This window comes from Acipenser ruthenus, chromosome 10 (assembly GCF_902713425.1).
Source record: "Acipenser ruthenus chromosome 10, fAciRut3.2 maternal haplotype, whole genome shotgun sequence".
Taxonomy (NCBI): Eukaryota; Metazoa; Chordata; class Actinopteri; order Acipenseriformes; family Acipenseridae; genus Acipenser; species Acipenser ruthenus.
In genome coordinates this window covers 39259879-39281366 of record NC_081198.1, presented here as the reverse complement: position 1 = coordinate 39281366, position 21488 = coordinate 39259879, and the positions used below count along the sequence as shown (strand labels likewise).

Here is a 21488-nt window from a genome sequence, read left to right as displayed (position 1 = left end):
AGGAGAGGAAGGGACAGAGGAAACACTCCAACATTTAGGCAACACACCAAAAGACAACAATTCGACAGCCTAAGTTAAAATGTTCATACAAAGTAGCAAAAAGAATGCCGATTATCCAATTTATTGGCAAGAGGACAGAATAAAGATTATGGGTCATTCCATGGCAATGGGGGTACAAAAAGTGGGTGAACACCAACCAACAATTTTTTTTTTTTTTTTTAAAACAGGGAAAATAAAACGATTATAGTAATCTAGTGTCTATATACTGGACTTAACAGTTAAACAGCTTCCTGCATTTCATCATCAGAGCTGCTTGAACACCATGACCATTTTATAAAAACATGCAACACGCACAGACAAAATCTCAAATTTGAAATCGAAATATTGTTGTTTTTTAAAGTTTGTAATGGTTTTATATTACACATGGGTTAAACGTATTTTAATTTTGATTAAGGGCAGGACAATAAGAAATGTAATCGGCTACATTACAATACATATTTGAAAAGTACTGTGACCTCAATAACGTTAATTAGATGTTTTGTTAATAATATTTTTATACCGATACGCAGTATTTGTTAGTGTATATTAGATATTAATCCATAAAATTGATAAACTAAAAAAATCGACGGTTTGATAAAGTATAGTTATAACTAATGGTTATTTTGAGCAGGTAATTCTTGCAGTCCTTAACTTTGTCCCAGTAACTTTGTCCCAGGTATGTATTAAGCTTAATATTAATAACTGCATTTATCTAGTATTTTACATTGTAAAATAAACTACATTCGTAATTTTAGACAGACATATAGGGGCTGATGTAAGGATACGTGCAAAGGGATTTACAACTGCAAAACACCCATGTTTAGCAGCCATAAAGTGGAACTTTAGCAGCCACTAAAAATGCTGCGTATGGCATTCTGCACACCCGCTAACAAATTAGCACTTTGCAATCATTAAATCCATTTAAATGATACTGAAATGTATTCAAATGAAGAAAAGAGCATGGAATTGGAATACTAAGCAGGCGCAAACATTATAATGAGATGTAAAGGATTTTGCCTTGCACATGGGAAATTACAAGGTGCAAACCATTGTAAAACAAATAATTAAGAGCTGTATAAACCCACACACATTCAGAGACCCGTCACTGGCCTCAGGATGGCTGCTGTGGGACTTCCCAATGCAGCGACATTGAGGACAGGCAGGAAAACTGTTGGAGGAGAAGGGCAAGGATGAAGAAGACCCCGCATATTCAAACCCAGTGTCACTTTGTTTGGGATGCAGTGGTAAGGCGTTACTATCCGACTCCGCAGGTCATCCTAGACCCAATAGCTGAATTTCATCTTTCTATCACCTGGTTGACTGTCCTCCTGGTAACAGACAGCATTGACTTTCTCCACTATACCATATTAGCCTCTTTGGTAGCATAACTGATGCTGGCCAAGGCTTTTCCAAATAACTAAATTTCATGCAGAGTACACTCAGCCTTAAGGGCTCTCAGCTCTTCTTCAGAAAATGTTTCTTTTCCGTGCCCTTCCTCTGACATTTTTTTATTTGGTTTGATTTTTTTGCATTCCACAAATCTCATGCAGCGCCTACTGCTCTCTGTACTCCTAACTCACCTCACCTCTGGGCTGCAAGTGCAGCTGCTAAATACCCCGATGCACAGAAGGTGCTCATTGCGACCCTCATTATCATGATTGCGGCTCATTATTTGTGCGTGTTGAGTAATTTGCATTGCTCTTAAGCTTACATAGGCCGCAGTGCAAAATAATTGCGTGGCCGCTAGGCAATTTGGATTTTGCAGCCACAATTGTTTGCACTGCGCCTATCCTTACATCAGCCCCAGTGTCTTCGTTAAAAATGTGACTTAAGCGAGTCTGTCAAAGTGATCAGTGAAGCCATGACAGCTCAAGCATGGGAATTATAATTGTCTAAAAATAATATGAATAATGTCCCATAATGTCCCAAATATCACACAACTTTTAGGCATGTTATGAATAAAAACTAACAATTATAGACGAGTGTATGACTCGTATGTAACATTTATAACTTATGTAAATTCTTACAAACCTACCTTCCAGCTTCTTAGTGCCATGTCAAAGACTAAGCCCTTGTTTTATAATGTCACACATCCTACTGTATAAGTAAGTAATACATGTGGCTTTCTGAATCTTCCAACTCTGTGTTCAATAAACGCACAGGATCTAAAATGTGGTTACATACATTGTTTTTGACAGACAGTGCTATTGAAAAGTTTGACCAGTAAAAAAATATATAGAAACCAGGGCACACAATGCAACTCAAAAAGACAGACTTTCATATGATACCAATATCAAATTAATTAATGTCTGTAAATAATTATTACATTGTCTGGTAACATATGTAGCATTTCTGACAGACATGGTTACGTACGAAATACACATTCAGGACAGAATGTATACAGAAAAATAAAACAAATGTGGACAAGCACTAAAACAAATACAAAGTTATCCACTTTACTGCATAAATCATTATTCATCAAGGAGAAACAGGATTTTGTAAAACTGAAAATCACTCCACCAGAATGTCCCATTTACCACTATAGAAATGCTGGACATACTTAAAATGTACATGCATAAGTGTATATTTACATTATATTTTTCTGTAATACTAAGTTCAGTACATTTGTAAGGTTTAACAATTATATGTATACATTTATTTATACAGGGACATCTATATATCTAAATATATTTTATCAGTTGTATCATTATGGCAGAATGTACCCCATTAGTATGGAATGACCCATAAACAATTGTCAAAGTCTGCTTTTTTTTCCTGGCAGGGTGCCCATTCCTGTACTGACAAATATGAAGAAGTACAGTGCCATTACAGTCCCATGCTTTCCAATTCCATTTTAGTCCCTGCTAATATATGTAAACAAAAGCCCCTAGGCACATTTCCTACTTTAAAAGGGTGCAATACTGTGCAGAAATGGCATGGACTCAAAAGTAAATGGGTCTAGGGTTTGCTTCAATATTAATGGGACAAGTACTGTGTTTGATGGTAATTAAAAACAAGTTTTACAGGCAGCAAAACACTGGTCAGGGCCATACTGATGTATTACTATGCAGTAAATAGGCATTACGATGGGCGCACCATTGTACTCTTATTAATGTTGTACATTGGCTATTCTGGAGAACAGACTTCCACACCCAACTTTACTAACCAAATTATTAGATACATGGTTTCTAATTGTACCTATTGTACATCCACACAGTATAGCCTATATGTGTAAAAAGTGATACAGTACATTAGTACAGTAAATCGCCTTGTGGTAAAAATGACATCACATTGTTGAGGGCCATTTGCTTTCTTTTTGTGGGCGGATATGCATAATGTAAATGTTGTGTCAACAGATTGAACACAGAAGTCAATAGAAACGATTTCACAGTCCACTGCTGTAAATAGAATGCTTTGGACGCTTGGACCAAGGCAAACATATCTGGGTGCCAAGGCAACAGCAAACATGGTTAATTATTCACATGCAGATAAGTAAGCACCACTAAATGCATCAATACACCTCCATCCCCACACACACGCACTAAAATGTAGTACAGAAGTTTGCTTTTTTGATATCCATAAAAAATAGTATAGGATTACAAACACTTAAAACCAGGAATGTATTTAATGTTACCAAGTTTCTGCACAATTTAATGAGCACTTTTCCAAATATGCAAAAAATGTAAGTGTGACAGATGTAGACACCCCCACATAAAAATGTTTAACACACAAACTAAGCAATTACAAAAGAGAAAAAGTATATTGCTAACAAATACAGTAAATAAATCTATGCAACAACTGGATAAAAGATTAGCGGAGAACAGAACAAACACAGTTTTAAAACCTAACTGGAGTCTGAATCCGTAGAAATGTGTACCATGCATGGTTTGAATTTATCGGGTTTCAAAAGAAGGGCAGGTAATAAAAAGGGAAGGGAAACATCCATGAGAGAAAAAAAGCTATAGTTCATAAGGCTGCATATTCTGCAAGCGCCACAAAAAGATTGCACTGGCATCTGCATTTAGAACTCCTATCCAGCTGATGTCAAGCATGAACATTTCCAACACTACAATATACTGCTGCAAGGTCACATTACTGTAATTGCAAAATTATGCAGATCGATTCAAACTTTTCCAAAACGTAACTTCAATAAACAGTACAGCAGTAAAAGTAACATTTAACCAACAGCCAGCCTTCTGAATGAATCTAGAACTGTATCTAGACCATCTGCAGACTACTTTGCAAAATGAAGACAAGTCAGTGATGCGAATGTTTCATGCAACACTGTTTGCAACAACTATACTGGATACTGTCCAGCAGCTCCCTGGTGGGAACACCTACTGGTGGCACTCATTTTAAACCCATGGCTTTCAAAAAATATGCCGTCATAAACTGGGTTCCTAGAGTGAACGGGAGCCTATTCATAATACCGTGTGGACTTACAATATATAGATACCTGTATATAGTTTAACATTGCTTCCCTCAGAAATTGTATTTTTAAACATTGTTTTGCATTACTACTTTACATGTAACAGAAGTACAGGACAGTAGTTTGCATGTGCAATACTTTAACACACGCAGAAAACAAAAACATAATAAAAATTACCAGTTGTAACATACAGTTGTAAGATGTTCATGGAGCCAAAGGATTAAACAATAGACTGAAAGTACAGCTCTAGAATTCCCCAGGCTGATGTGAAGTGATATAATTTAGCAGTTTGCTCAACATGGGAGAAATGCTTCATATACAGTAGCTACATTCGTTTTTGTAAATACTAAAGAAAACAACTATGTACTGTAAACTGCTTAAAAGGTATCTTCCAAGGGTTTCCCAATTAGAACTCATGCAGTCTTTTGAAAGCAGGTCACTCACCAACTAGATTAAAATCCCTTTTAAAAAAAAAAAAAAAAAAAAAAAAAAAAAATCAATCAATCAATTTGACTCCCTGCACATGACAAACTAGTCATGTTAACAGAAAACAGTTTGCAGGCCAAATACAGCTTTAAATTAAACAGCACTACTCATATCTAGTGCACAAAGTTCTCATAACAGAAGGAGGAACAGTAAATACCTTTTCATAAAGCCATGTCTTTGCACTCTTAAGGTCGCAGTACATCATGTGAGTTTTGTGCCTGGTTCAGGAAGCACTTATAATAACCACATTAATCATTAACCCAAAGGGAAGTCAGTATGGAAGTTCTGAGAAGCTACCATATGGCAAACTTGGATTAGTGCCTTGATAACACTGTTTATACAATAGTTTAAAATTAGTACCTGTACATATCCATTTTAGAACTGAAAGACAGAAAAACACATTTGTCTACCAATTTAAAAAAATGCATGTGTAAACAGGTGCTCATTGTGACCCCCCCCCCCCCCCCCTCTTTTGCCAACGTTTACTCCAAAGTGCACAGTTTCTTATATACAATATCAAGTATAAACACATTCCTTACAAGTGCAGCTGCATGGGACGCAGAACAGGAGACACGTTGCTGGCCAACCAATTGAGCAGTTAGGCTCGCCCAGCGAGATCAGGAGGTCCGGATTGGCTGGGGGGGAGTGGGCGTGCCCGGGGAGGCTGTGCTACAGCTCGAGGCTACTGCACGGCCATTGCTACACAGATGGGCGTGGAGCAAAATCTTGCGCTTGCTGACATTGACGAGGAGAATGTTCGCTCCGCAGGATTAACTACTACAGAACACTTCAACTGCGACATGGTGCTCGTGAAGGCATCGCCCAGCCAAGGCACGAGTCGCCATGAGGATGCCGGGACGCTGGGAGCCCAGAAGTAGGTTCGTTCAGGAGAGGTTGATCCCAAACAGTATATAGGAGAGGGTTTTCATAGTGTAGAAGGTTCCTGGAGCTGGGCGTCTTAGTGAGGCTAGTGCTCACCTTGTGTGGCAGACTTATTTGTAGCTCTCTTTTGTTTTCTGTTCTTTATTAAATGTGACACTAGGGCTACCATTGCTGGTACCCTAGTGTTAGCACTTGTGTTAATTAAATCTGCACGCCGTGTCAACACCCAGTGTCTGTGTCTGCCTCAGTATTGTTCAGCAACAAGACCCACACATGTAACAAACCCCTGTTACAGTCACCCAGTAAATAGAATTATTTGATATGTAGCTTACAAAACAGACATTCTAGAAACCAGATTGTGGCTGACATAGGACTTCATTCTGGAGGGAAAGGCATAACACAATACAAATCTTAAGCAGTTTTGAGTCAAGTTCCTCATAACTGCTTCCATATGTTTAATATAATCTGTTGCCTAAAATTACACTGAAGAAATGAGGCAAAATTGACAAAGGTATAGTTCAAATGAAATATATATATATTATATATATATATATATATATATATATATATATATATATATATATAACGCAGAGCATGTTACATTCTACAGTAGCTACAAACATGAAAAGCAGAACTTTGGCTGCTATGGTTATTGGCTTCAAAGCTGCTGCTCAGTTTCGAAGTGAGAATTTTTTAAAGAGGTTTGCCAGCAGAGCAGTACTGTTAAGTAATAGGCTGTCTCAGGAATCAAACACCTGCTCTCAGTTTAAAGTTTAATTGAATTTATCAAGATCAATTTCAGTGCTAAACAGTTTACCAAATACATAAACACACAAGTTTAACACAGAGTTATAAGATTGGAATAGGCTGAAACCTTTAAAGAAACATAGCCATTGGCATGCACTAAAGAACTGAATTTAAAATGTGATTCTGAAGGGCCTGTACAAATCCTTTAATCAAAACCAGAAACTGGTTCTACTTACTGCATTTATGAAAAACTTCTGCAACGCATTAAACTTCCTTAAAAAATAATCTGGCATGCTTGTGTACTTGCAGATAAAGCTCAAGAAATAAACCAGGGAAACACAACACAAGTCTTCCTGGCGATTAATTTTCAAGTTACTTATAAATCAACAAGCAGTGTAAATGTAACAATTTTGCCACCAACATATTTCAACATCAAAATAGAAACTTAACCTCCATATGAGGAACTTACAGTATCTTCCTTGTCACACTGTGAAACCTTATTGAACTCACATTTAATACAGTTATAAAAATAGCCCTGTTCTTTGTTTCTTCCAAATGTGGATGCTTGAGATACTGTGAATGGCAGGCCATGAATGTTTTCCAGAGGTCCTCAGAGGTCGCGCTAGCTTTTCTGTTCATGCGTTCCTGAAACGCACATGCCCAAAATTGCGTCCCATCCATCGAATATACATTTTAACACAAAGGCTAAGAAACTCCAGGGATGTGAATTTTGGTACATTTTTATGAATGTTTAAACTCTATGGCAGGGCTTCTCATACTCGGTCCTGGGGACCCCCTGTGGCTGCTGGTTTTCATTCCAACCGAGCTCTCAATTACTTAACTAGATAATGTAACACACAAAACTAAATACATGCCGCAAAGCCTATTCCGATTACTTTCTAGAGTAGAGGTCTGCATAGAAGTAGGTGAACAAGGCATTACAATATGTATACCAATAACAGCAGCTGTAACAGCACAATGCTGAAAGGTAGATGAAGCCTGAATTACTGTTTTTACTGTTCCTGTAGCAATCATTCGGAGTGGTTCTTGTTACAAATTACTCAAATACTGTGTTATTTATTTGACTTGTCTGTGTTAGCGTGCTTTTACTTGATTTCAGGAGTTGCTTTTCAGTTGCCTGCTATAGATGTATGCAACGTAGCACATTAAAAAGAGAATCTATGGTGGGCAACTTGAAATGAAGAGCAGTGCCTGAACTCAGATATATAAACTACGTGAACAAACATTTGTGTGTGTATAAATAACTGAATTCCAATGTATTTTGCATTTTCCTGTTATTCTACAGTCTGCCATGTTATTTTCAGATGATTTATTTAAGGTACAGAACAAGCCAAACATTCTCCTCATTTTAAAAACATTTCACAACATGAAACAGATCACAACAGACACCTTTTTCAAATCATGCCAGATCATGACACAATGCAGTATGGTAATACAGTTTAAAAAGCATACATAACCTCAGGATTTCTTTTTCAATGCCTTACTTACAATGAAGGTCATTTGGGGAAAGTGTTAAGGAGCGATTAAAATATTACTCACAGATGTTTCATTCAGCCCTGAACTCCATCTTGAAGATCACACGTACCCTGAATGACCCAACAAAAAACGGTTTGCTTAGACTCAAAAGAAAAATTGAAACAGACCAACCAAGTAAACCCTACAAAACTTGCACGTTAATTCAATCTGAGCGATTGATTATATTTTCTTACCAGTGCAATTGTTAACAATCTACAGGGATCTCAACATTTCTGATAATGCCTTTAGACTGATTTCTTGTTGCAGAGTATACGTTTAAGATTAGTACAGTACAGCTAGCCAGATGTTTTCCTGACAATGCAAAACACAAGGTATACTGCCAGTAAGTGAAAAGTGTCACACAATTCTATGTTTCATATTGTAAATAACATTTTGGGTGGCTTATTGCACTACAATGTGTGGAGCAGCGATTACTATTCCTGCCTCAAATAGTGGCAGGTTCTTTGCTTGATCTTTGAGTAGACTTGACCATTATAAATTGTCTTTTTTCTTTCTTCAGTGCAGTTACTGAACTGCTTGCATATTATGCATACTTAACCCGTTTGTAGAACAGACTAGCAACTGTGAGACTCTTTATAATATATATATATATATGACAATTATATATATATACATACATACATGTTAACCCAAAATGTGCTTCTTGCACAACTGCCTATAGACTTGCATATCGAATGGAAGTGAAATTATTTCATTAGCTACAGTAAAAGAACCCTTTAATTCGTCATCATCTCTTCTGTTCCCTTCTACATGTACAGCATTTAAAAAACATACATAAGTTTACAAGGCAGACATTTACCTAAGTATACAGGCACCCCTAGGTTCTATATACTGTAATATGCACAGGGTTTGGAACCCCACTCCATTAGTTTGCTCAAGGAGGTTTGGCACATATGCCACTATTCACATTCAGAAATATTTGGTTATAATATAAAGCATACAATGAAAAACCATAATACAAATCTGAAACTACATTTATGAAAGCGGGGGAGGGAATTTACAGTAATCTCAGGAACACAGGGTATTTTGTTTACGTTGTCAAGCTGCAATTTCTGGTGTTGCTAATCCACTGGCATCAAATTGTCAGAAATCTAGGAAGCAGATATCCTGAAGCCTGAAGTCACGATCCCCTTGATATTTAACTTAGATTTCATGACAAACAAATTCCTGACTGGCTTTATATTATTTTAAACTGCAAAGCTTTTAAAACAAATGCATGTAGTGGGCAACCTAGAAACAGAAAATATTGATTTAGGCACACACTTATCTAGTCAGTAGAAGATACCTAATGGAAAAATAAACATCTGGTGGCTTACATAACCTTACATAAGGGTGACCAACACAATTGAGTACAGAGCATTACAAATGTAGACTCTTAGATTGACAGTTTTCACGGTGAAGAATGAATTTCACGGTCCGTGTCACATTTTTCACGGTCGTGAAATGGGTAGGGCCTTAGTAATGTACTGTATAAGTGTAAGCAAATCCACGCGGGTGAAACACTTCTCTGAGCACTCCAGTATGGACGCATTTTTGGTTGCGACGTGGTATGTAGATTGATTAGGCCTATACAGGTATGAAAGATATTCTACATATCTTGGTTGCAATGTGGCAGGAAGTCAATTAATAATAAATCCACATACATGTATGAGAGATAGTATACATATTCAAGTATGGAGATGCGAAATAAAATGATCAACCGCAGTAGTCGCTGTCGAAAGTCCCGTTGCAGGAAAGGGTAGGCTACCTCTAAGTACCGTTTGGAAAAATGATGATTTAGTTGTATTCACTGAAGATAATGCAAATCTAAGTGGCTATGCAAAGTCATGTAAAGTTTTGATTAAAATGACAGCGAAAAGTGAACTGCATCTCTGCAGCCGCGGCACACTGGAAGGGACTGCTGCTTTCACTAGCAGAAGCCGAGCCACATAATCCATAAATTGTAACCAACAGCAAACTTAAAAAAAAAAAAAAAAAAAAAAAAGAGAGAGATTGAATTATTTCCATGTGAATAAGCCATAATATTAATGTAGTTTTCAAACCTTTTTTTTCTCTTTTGGACAGAGGGGTTTATTTATTTATTTATTTTTCTTAATTTACCATTATGCTTACACTGGAAATTTGTCAGATTTTACACAAAACAATGCAATGGCTAGTGACGGCAGGAATATAAAAATTGGAGAGTGCTATATTTAAATGGCAATGTATTTATCAAATGTGTCTTAAAACATCGGGATTTGTTTGAATGAGTTTTTTTATACAATGCTCTATAAAAAGAGGACTTATTGTTCCTTTAAACTGTTACTCTGAGGGAAGTTTTTTTTTTTAAGCATAACTCAATGATCGTTAATTGTCATTAGAATTTGCCACGACAATCGATGTCAACATCAGGGTTCAATTTACAACACTAATAGTTAATGAATGTGTTTCATGTTGTAAAAACAAGACAGACACATTCAATGTTTAACCCTAGACATTTTACAGACAACTTTGCTTATGTAGTCAGTCAATTCAGAGCAAGACAAACAGCTTTCTGGTTTGAAAAATTTGTATAGAGTTATGTAAAGTAGACCGGTTTCCTCACTTCCTTGATTGAAAAAATAGATTCTGTATCATAAGCAAAATTATTAGCATAACCCTTTTGCCTGGCAATATTCCTCAATGAAACTGTTGAGTATTTCTCTTAATGTTCCAGTTCTACTTTCTTGCTTCATGTCCCTTATTGGAATGTCCTTATGTAACCCTGTTTGAAAACAGGAGAATCTAATCTTTGTGGTATTTATTTTTATTTTACTGTCTGTTTAAGAAGTCTTTTTTGCTGTTGATGAAGAAACAAACAAAACACGAGGAAGAAACATTTTAGAACTAATTATATATATATATATATATATATATATATATATATATATATATATTACACACACACGTTTTGCCTGATAAATCACACAAGTAAATCGTATTGAATGTGTCACCTTTTGCTAAAGATATTAAATTAAAATAAATTACTCAGCAACCCCCACTCCCCCCCCCCCCCCAAATGCAATTTCTAAATGAGAGAACTGTCAGTATTATTTTACATAATTTCGGATGTATGCAACAAAACCACAAACTGAGAAGTCGGAATTTGTTCATGTTTTTATTCAGTAATTATTTTCTCCCATTTTAAACGTGGGCTTTTGATTGGCTGATTTGGCATAGTCTCCTCAAGTCTCCACTGGGCCACCATGCAGTGGCCTGAAACCTAGTCTCCTGAAACCAAGTTCCAAGCCACAAAGTGGCTCTGCGTTCCCTCAGCTTTAAAATTAAGTTTAACAAACTGAATGTTTAATCGTCTTTCTTTCTTAATAAGAGGGTCCATTTATATATTGTAACACTGGAGCTTCCTCTCCGCTGTTCATTGCCCCTTTAAAAGCAGACCCAGGCACTGAACTTGAGTTGAAGTGCTTACACGCTATTTTTAATAAACAAAACCTAACTCAGTTTTGGAGCGCTGACTAAACACTAGTCAGGAACCTAACTATAGCCGGACAGCTACGCTGTTTGTCAGCTACAAAACAAAACAAACAAACAAAAACACACAGTTTTTAACAAGTCACAAAAAAAGCTTCACACAATACCTTTTCTCATACGATTGAACACTCATTCAAATTGGGCTCCTTCACACAGCAGTCCAGAACAGATGGGCTGCTTTCTTTAAATACCCTGCATCTGGCTCTAATTTACAATAACCAGGTGCAGGGGATAATTACTAATAAAACAATTAAAAACATTAAGGCTTTTCAGCCTGTGACCTCATGGGAGGTGTAGTCCTTTGCTCCCCAGGACTACACTCTCACTAATATGTGTGTGTGTGTATATATATATATATATATATATATATATAGTGCCTTGCAAAAGTATTCAGACACCTGACCAATTCTTTCATATTACTGTATTACAAATGGTACACTGAAATTTTGTTCTGTTTGATATTTTATTTTAAAACACAAACTCAAAATCAATTATTTTAAGGTGACATTGGTTTTATGTTGGGAAATATTTTTAAGAAAAATAAAAAACTGAAATATCTTGCTTGCATAAGTATTCAACCCCCACACATTAATATTTGGTAGAGCCACCTTTCGCTGCAATACCAGCTTTCAGTCTTTTGGGGTAAGTATGTACCAGCTTTGCACACAGTGTCAGAGTGATTTTGGACCATTCTTCTTGGCAGATTTGCTCCAGGTTGTTCAGGTTGGTTGGACGACGCTTGTGGACCGCAATTTTCAAATAGTGCCACACATTCTCAATGGGATTGAGATCAGGACTTTGACTGGGCCACTGTAGGACATTCACCTTTTTGTTCTTGAGCCACTCCAATGTTGCTTTGGCCTTGGGATCATTGTCCTGCTGAAAGGTGAATTTCCTCCCAAGCTTCAGTTTAACAGACTGATTATTGATTATTGATCCAGCTGTGCTCACTGGGATATCCAAACACTTGGATATTATTTTGTACCCTTTCCCTAATCTATGCATTTGTATTACTTTATCTCTAACTTCTGTAGAATGCTCTTTGGTCTTCATTTTCCTTCAGATTCACAGCCTGACCAATGATCCTTCAGCAGTGGGGTTTTTATCCAGAAAATGTGACAGCAACTTTAATGGTTCACAGGTGGAGGCCAATGGTAAGGTAACTGTGTCCTCGTTAGGTCAATTTCTTTTATCGGTGTAAACTGGGAGCTTCCACAGCACAGGGGTTGAATACTTATGCAAGCAAGATATTTCAGTTTTTTATTTTTCTTAAAAAATATTTCCCAACATAAAACCAATGTCGCCTTACAAAAATTGATTTTGAGTTTCAGTGTTTTAAAATAAAATACCAAACAACGAAATTTCAATGTACCATTTGTAATTCAGTAATATGAGAGAATTGGTCAGGGGTCTGAATACTTTTGCAATATATATATATATATTAGGCTATGACATCGCGAAACATCACAGGGAATTCCCTTTGACTCGCTAGAATTTGCAGTGGATGGTAAAACCATTTTTAAGCCCTTATGTCGCTACTATTTTTGTAGCAATGTTACCGAGTAACTTATAAACTCGCTCCATAAATGGATGGAAAGGGCACTAATGGTATATTTCTCTTATTAGATATTAATAGCATACAGTTCCAGCTAATTTCAATGGTGCATTGAGATTTCCTGATTTTTGTTCTAGATAAGATCAATGCCTATTGAAAAAAAATATCTAGACATTTGTTAACATTGTCTTTGAAATTGTCATTGACTCAGCCATGACTTTAGTACAGAGCTGGGAAGCAGCCAGTACATGCTAACACAGAAGTATGACATTTTTTCCCACACAAAGTGTATACTGTACTGTTAAAGATTCGTTTTATCCACTACATCTTATCTGCCGGACACAGGAGTCGTGCGGTGACAGAACTGCATTTATTTTATTTTTTTTATTTTTAGATAGCACTTTGATGCAATATTTAAGACAAATCGTTTCCATAAAAATATCTATGTGCCTAAAACTGAACAGAATGCATTCTAAATGTGAGTATTTCATTTTATTAATGTCCAACGGTGAAATTATGAATAGCTTATTTGCATGACGAGTGACTAAGCATTCGTTTTAGTAAAACATTTCAACAAGATACTAGGTTGCTGGTTGCATAACAAATAACTTCCTCCACACACTACAGTGGCATGGTTGCCTCAGAAAAGGTCACATACTTATTACACAATACAAAGGCACAATCGCGTTACCTGAACCATTTAAAACAACATCCCCCCATTTGGGGGGTGGGGGGTGGGGGTGGGGGGTGGGGGGGGGGGGGGGGAGTTAAATATGCAATTTTAGAAATGTTGCCAATATACATACCACAATACTCAACACAGAGCTTAACTACAGTGCAACACACGTCTTGGTAAACTGACACCAGGGAAAACCATGTGAAATAGCCTGGAGATATACAGAAAGAAAAATAAATTAAAAAAAAAAAAAACAGAAAGCAAACTATCTGGTTAAACAATTTAGGGCAAGTACAAGTTAAACGGTGACAAATACACAATAAAAATATATAAGGTTGCAGCTACCTATAACAAACAAAACAGTAACAGTGTTCTTTTGTTGTGGTTTAAAAACGAGTCTACTGTAATTAGAATTATCAATGCTCCCACTTTGTCTTAACTACTATCCTCAGGACTCGCTTTGAAAACAAAATAAAATGAACGTCTAATAAACTGTTTAAATCAAATAAATTATAGTTATGTTTCTCTTAAACATAAATAATTCCGTTCATCACTGATCATTAACTCAAACCTTAAACCAACAGGTGAGCCGCTGTCCAGCTGCACTGTCCTTATTCAGAAGCAGGTCTCCTCATGCAATAAACAGTCCTGAATCAATATAAGTAACGAAGTCTAGTACAATTTTACAAACTAGCACAACTTAGATAATGAGGATTCCCCACATGAGAAAATGAAAATGTGGAAGAGTTGATCGGTCACCACCACAACAGTTTATTTTACAGTGATAATTAAGCATACTTATTTCCGTGACGCGCAATAACGATAACTTGAACACTCAATACTTTTGTTTTATGGAACTATTTTGGCCCACGTGTTCACTCGTTAAAACACAACTTTTACTCCTGATTTTCTTACCAAGTTGCGCAAATAATATTACAAAATTCCACACTACACTATACGTAAGCGTGACATGACTGTCTTGAGCCCAAGTCTTTACTGCGACAACATCAAAGCCCCAAGACGTATCTTGTTCTTATGAACATGTTATTTTTTAATAAACCGGTCATTAAGGTTTGGCGATGTAAAATACAATACTTACTACGTTTAGGACCACCGGCGCACAGTCACAGTCACAGTAACAGACAAACTTCCACAAATCCCAATCATACCCAGTCAAAATGTATTGACAACTATATCTAAACAAGAAAAAATCAACTTACCATCATCTGACACTAACTTGTGTGTGTGTGTATTTATTTATTTATTTATTTATTTATTTATGTATGTATGTATTTATTTATTTATTTATTTATTTTCCTCCTGAAACAGATGCAGCAGAGCAGCTCAGCTGAAGTTGCCAAACTCCACTAAACTTTTATAAAGCAACTGAGTTTCCGCTTCCGGCTGGAATACAAAGTAGCTGCATAACAAGGGCGAGTCAATGCAGCTGGAGCAGGACTGTTGTTCAGACAAGGACGAGTTATTCCCTTAAAAGTCAGAGTACAGAGTATTGTACCCGATTGCGGCAGTTTTGTGTAGGTTTTACCGTACTGCCCACCAAGCATCAACGTGCGTTTTGTTGCTATTTAGTCTAACAAATAAAATGAAGTTAAAGAATGCCCCCCCCCCCTCCCTCCGATATTAATGTACAGCAGCGAGAAAACTGTTTTTGTTCACTATCGAATGTCACCTTTCAATGTCCCCTTTTCATCTGGATGTCATTTCACTGCCTTCATAGTTGCTATGCCCTAGCCTAGTGTATCTCATGTTGTACATGGTAACAATAACAAGTTATACGGCCGTAAAAAGAGAGTTGTTACCTTAACCCATGTTCAACATATCACATCTTTATGTGACAAAAAAAACACAGACTTGAGGTGGGGAGACGTTAATGTCCCTTTATCTAGGGAAAACTTAAATGAAACTTAAAGTAGGCAAGCATTTCGATTAGAGCTTCTGTCACTGTAGTAAAATACACTAACCAAAACGTTTGTGTACTTGCCTTTAGTGTCTTCAATGTTTCAAATGACCCACCACTTGCAGCACAAACCATAAACACGGCAGAGCATGCATCCAATGAATTTATTGCTACAGAAAATTAAGTTACCATTTTCAAAATATATCAGTCACAACATTTTTTCTTTCAATTAAAAGTACTTAAAACACTTGTCAATAATCCTATGGGTATACACTGCACTCCAAGTAGTGACTATCCTGTGTGGTAGCCAACACGCACACAGGTCTGGTTCATTCAGTCTCTATTCAAGCAGTGCTGAGGTTTTAAGCCATATCAGACTATTACCAATGCAAACTGTACAACCTTACAGCAGTGTAGACAAGCTATTATTAGATCTAAAATAGTTTCCTGCAGTGTTAAATTAGTCTGATGTTTAATGGTCTGGTATATTGTGGAAATGATTGTTCCTGTAATAAATGCCAGATACATCAACATTGTAATAATTAATTGCTGTGTCAGGTGTGTTTCAGCATGAAATGTCTTCACATGGAAACTTGACAGTGTACAATTGCCTCTGTGTAGGCTGAAGCAACAGACACATCATCAGAATTGAAACCTAAACACTAAACAAGCTGAGACGCACTGAAGGCTGTTACATATCTAGCACTATGCAAGGTTAAAAAAGGTTCTCGTATTTTTTTTTATCTTGCTTTCACAGAGTGTGTTGCTTTTTCACTTCAGTTAACCTCAGCAACGACTTGTTGTTGAAAACATGTTGCTTGTTACAAAGCATGTCTGTTAAAGGGGGATGCAGTTGGTTAGTACCAGAAATCATTTTGTGACATGTTTGCTAAAAACTTGTGTTTCTTTCAAAACTGCCCATTTGAGAGTGACACCTATATAATGAATGGCAAAGAAATTTCATGGAACTATTTTATTTGGTACCAGACAGTCTGTATTGCTTTACTCCCTAGGTCATTTCACCACAACAGTGTCTTCTAGGTAAAAGCATCTTACTGGTGGGGACAATTTCATTGCCCAGGTGAAATTAACCAAGAAGTGTAAGACAGTCTGAAAACATGCCTTGCAAAAACAGACATCTTTAACCCAGTGTAGTACCAGATATCATGAAAATGAAAATACTTGTTAAAACATGTGTTGCTTTTAAAACTGCACATTGACAAGGGACGTGCATGGCAGGAGAAATGTATGGAACTGTTTTGTAAGAATATGTATGGAACTGTTTTAATCACTTTAAGGGTGGTAGAATTTATATTCATTTGTTTACAGTGAATGTCTAGTAGCCCCAGAATGAATCCCAGTGGCTTGATTTCACAACTGTTGGGAGTACTTAGTGTCTTAATCCAGTTTCAGTGAAAGACAGGCACTGCCTAGAGGTACAAAGAGAACAGTGTAAGTCTCTAAATCTAGTCAAAAAAACATCTTTAATGACCACACAAAGGGCACACGTAGGACTGTAGTTTACTCTGGTGACATCCAATAGGGTCCCATACATTCAGGAGTTTGGAAGGCATTGCCATTCCAACCAGATAAACATGAACTGCATTCCATAATGTGGAACTGCCGATTCCAGTTTCTGTAGTTAAAATGTAAGTTCAGTGGAAAAGTTAGTAACACAACAAGGCAAATCATACAATCAGCAATAGAGGGATGTCGTTTTACAAGTGAAGGTTAGAGCAAACCAAAACATGTGGTTAAACAAGTTAAACAAGATAGCCAACATTCAAAGCTAACTTGGACCCTTACTTTTCAGGGTCTAGTGTTTCACAGCATTTCTGTTTTTGTTTTTTTTAATTAGCTATACCATTTAACCTCTCTAGGCATTCCCTCTAAAATGTTTACGAGTATAAAATAAAATGCCATTAAAAAAAAGGAAATGGTCACATTTTCTTTGTTACATTTTTGTTTTGCTTCCCTGACTTAATGAAGCTTGTGGATTTGTTTTTTTGTTAACTAGGATAAAAGGGCTCATGTGAGAATGTTCTGTTCCCTGATTAGTGGCGCTTACAAGTGATACTGATAACCTGCTGCTGCTACATGAAGCTGAAGGACCATGTTTTATTACTGCAAGGAATGAGTGAAACTTGGTCGGGGTTGTATGCAAACTTCACACCTATTTTACTCATCAGCCTCTAAGTAAGGCACAGCCACTGTGTAAAAATTGGGCTTTTTGTATATTTGTTAATTAAAAGAGTGCATTTAACCTTGCAGCTTTCTGTGTCTGAGTCTCTCCCTGCCATTACCATCTGGGATGTGACACTACCAAGCCACATTACCTATACTTTACTATGCTTTAACTATACTTTATTACACTTTACTATACTTTTACTATAGTAATCTTATATATATACAGACCCATTGTAGCAGGATGGTGGTAGTTTTATTTAGATTTCTGATGGTCACTAGTCAGTTTGACCATGCTAAATTGTAATATCTATTAGCAGACACAAGCAGACCCTGACATTTTGGTCTCTATCTCCTTTGCTCACTGTGTGCATAATTACGTTTCCTATATATGCTAAACTTTAACATGCATGTATGTTATAAAAAGGCAACTTCTCGTACTCCATAGGGTTCACAAAAAAAATGTTATATCTAAAAATGTAATTTAAAAATAATTGTGATGAAGGACAGAAAGGTGCATGTAATTTAATGTTACTTGCTAGATTACTACATGTATGTTAAGCTTACCTTATCTTTAAGGGTGACCTCACTAAAATGTAATTAAACCTAGGTACATCTACTTGTAGATGTGTTTTTTAATCATGGGGTTGAAGAGCTATGAGTATTAATATATTTTATTGAGAGCAAAACTGGCCTTTACTTTTAGTATTCCTTTCAACCTGTATTTTTATTTAGGCCTTTTCATAGTTTGAGCATAATTTATTATATTGCCTTGAATCTAATTCAATTTACTATGTACATACAAAGAAATCTATAATTTTTAGAACATAACTGTTGAATTTACTTGATTTTAGTTCTGAGTCAGAAAGTTTACCTTTGGGCTGCTCAAGCTACATGGTTAATTGAGCTCCAGTATTTCTCTTTTGACTTTGAGGTGCAATATCTTATTTAAGGCTGTCAATTGATTTGACAAGACTACAGGGAGGTTGTCATTTAATAGAAGGTACAGTCAAAATGCAACAGAATATGACAGAAATACTAAACAGGGATCTACATTTATATCAGTATCAACTGAGCACCTCTTTGGTAGCTAGGTCTTCAAGTCTGACAGACTGCAGGTTTTATACTCATTGGTATTGTTATTATTATTATTATTATTATTATTTATTTCTTAGCAGACGCCCTTATCCAGGGTGACTTACAATCATAAGCAAATACATTACAAGTATCACAGTACAAGTAATAATACAATTAAAAGCAAGATAAATACATACATTCAAGACATACATTATGATTGTTTCCTGGTTTCCCATTCTCTGTGAGTTTCTGGTTGTGGTGCCTCATGAGCCTCATCACTTTAGATTCCCCAGATCTAATAAATATTTACTCAGCTGCTGCACAGTCTGCAGAATTTCTCCCTGAACACTTAAAACCACAATACCTTTCCCATTAAACAAGGTATGGTGGGCAAGGTATCCCTATTTACACCCAGCCATCACAATGCATTTAGTAAAACAAGATGGAAAAAATATGACATTAAAACAAATGAACAATAACATCCTAATTGAGAAGAACATACCTTGGTGTGTGACAATACATTACTGTTACTGCATATTGTATTATAACACTGTATTATGTTTAATATGATGTAACCATGAGAACTGAATTCCTGGTATCAATTAGCGCTTGTGCTCTCTGATATTTTTCTCCAGTATTTCTAAGCCAGTATGATTTTTTTTCCTTCCTGAATAGACAGTATCAATGTAATATTTTCATTCTTGATAAATACTGTATTCATTTTTTTTGACAGATTGATGTTTTAATGCAGAATACATTTGATGTCTGATGTTATTATCTCCATTTCTTAAAATACATTGTATCAGAGCTCCACCTGGTGAAATGCAAACAGAATAATCTTACCACCGAGAAAGTAACCTGTAGCTTAATAAACAGACACTTAGAATAGGTCAGCTCATTGATTACAGAGAGTTGCTAATGGTTTTATATGAATCCATTATCTTATGTATTATTTTATATATAAATCCATTATTTTTATATACTGAACAACAGAGGGTTCTGTATAATAAGGAACTACACAGTGATGTATAAAACAACTAAATTGCATTGTGGAACCCTTGTGGTTCTATTCAGAATAATTCAAATACAACCACTTTTTTTATATACCTTTAATAGGATCATCTGAATATGCATATAGAACACATTAGCTTTCGAAACCACAAAGATCACTTCTTTATGTGACAAGTGGAACTTCTCGTATGTAGACCAACAATTCATGTGATTCTACAAACCGAACTTCCAAAACAGAACCCTTGCTGTTCAGTATATATGGTTCTTGAGAAAGCCGAAAGGAACCAATGGTTCTATATGTACTGCTCCATTTAAGACAGGTAAATCCACAAATCTATAATAAAACAATGCCAAATACCCCATCTATTATAATGCAAGTGTTACAAGTTAATGGTAATATTCAAATATCCAGCAGTAGTCTATTCTGGGAAAGGGGGTTCTTTCTATCCTCCATACCTGCCCCATTTTGCATCCTCAATATGTTAATATGATTTTATTTCTTTAGTTTAATTTTTGAATCTGTACTCAAACCTCCATGAACATGCGTTGCTGTCTTTACAATTTGAAATACACTACAGGTTCTTTAATAATTAATTTGTATTTGCAAACATAAAGACCCACTGTCCGTAATGAATCTGTCAAGCAACGACCCATAAAAAGCAAGCACAAACATGAATTATAAATCAGTTTATACATTATTTTGTTTCACCAGTAGGAGACGACATTGCATAGATTTTTCTTAGCCTGAGTATGTAAAAATAAGGGCTTCTCAAACTCAGTCCTGGGGACCCCCTGTGGCTGCTGGATTTCATTCTAACCAAGCTCTCAATTACTTAACTAGACCCTTAATTGAACTGATAATTTGCTTAATTCAACCTTTTTACTTGTTTTCAGCTCTTGAACAGTTGCAAGTTAGCTATAACATTTGATAAGTAACTTGAACTGCAAATGTTTAAGAGCTAAAAACAAGTAAAAATGTCTAATAAAAAATTATTAGATCAATTAAGGGTATAGTTAAGTAATTAGTTGGAATGAAAACCAGGGCCGAGTTTCAGAATGGATCTGTAGTAACAGATTTCTAGAAACGTGACAACCAATATACAATAAATGTTGAACAATTTATAATATACTGATCACTGGTGCCTTTTCATTTCACAAACTAAATAAATCATTTTGATGTCTGAATATGCAATACTTAATTAGCTTTCCATTATAATGCCAGGGAACAAAAAATATCAAATACAGCACCATTCCTTGAATGTATTTTTATGTAATACATGTACAGGAAAAAGTTATGGGCACAGTAGGCTACAGTTAATTTCTTCTGGGTATCTGCTGAATTTGCATTCAAATGTTTAGTTCACATTCAAAGCAGATGGGGTTGTACATGGTTTAAAAGGAACATAACATGTATTGT

At 36.1% G+C, this 21488-nt stretch overlaps 1 protein-coding gene across 11 annotated transcripts in view; it reads right to left on the bottom strand.

The window, feature by feature from the left end:
* Window positions 1-15300, bottom strand: part of LOC117412176 (protein ITPRID2-like) — a 36436-nt gene extending 21136 nt beyond the window's left edge. For 3 of the 11 annotated variants that reach the window (XM_059032211.1, XM_034020234.3, XM_034020283.3), the window contains exons 1-2: window positions 15102-15300; window positions 8144-8190 (exon numbers count right to left, since the gene is read on the bottom strand). The gene's annotated coding sequence lies outside the window, so the exon portion shown is untranslated. Of the gene's footprint in view, window positions 1-8143; window positions 8191-11757; window positions 11829-14011; window positions 14093-15101 lie in introns of those variants that run through there. The other 8 variants (XM_034020254.3, XM_034020244.3, XM_059032212.1 and 5 more) reach the window with 6 other exon arrangements.
* Between the last annotated feature and the right edge of the window lie 6188 nt (window positions 15301-21488).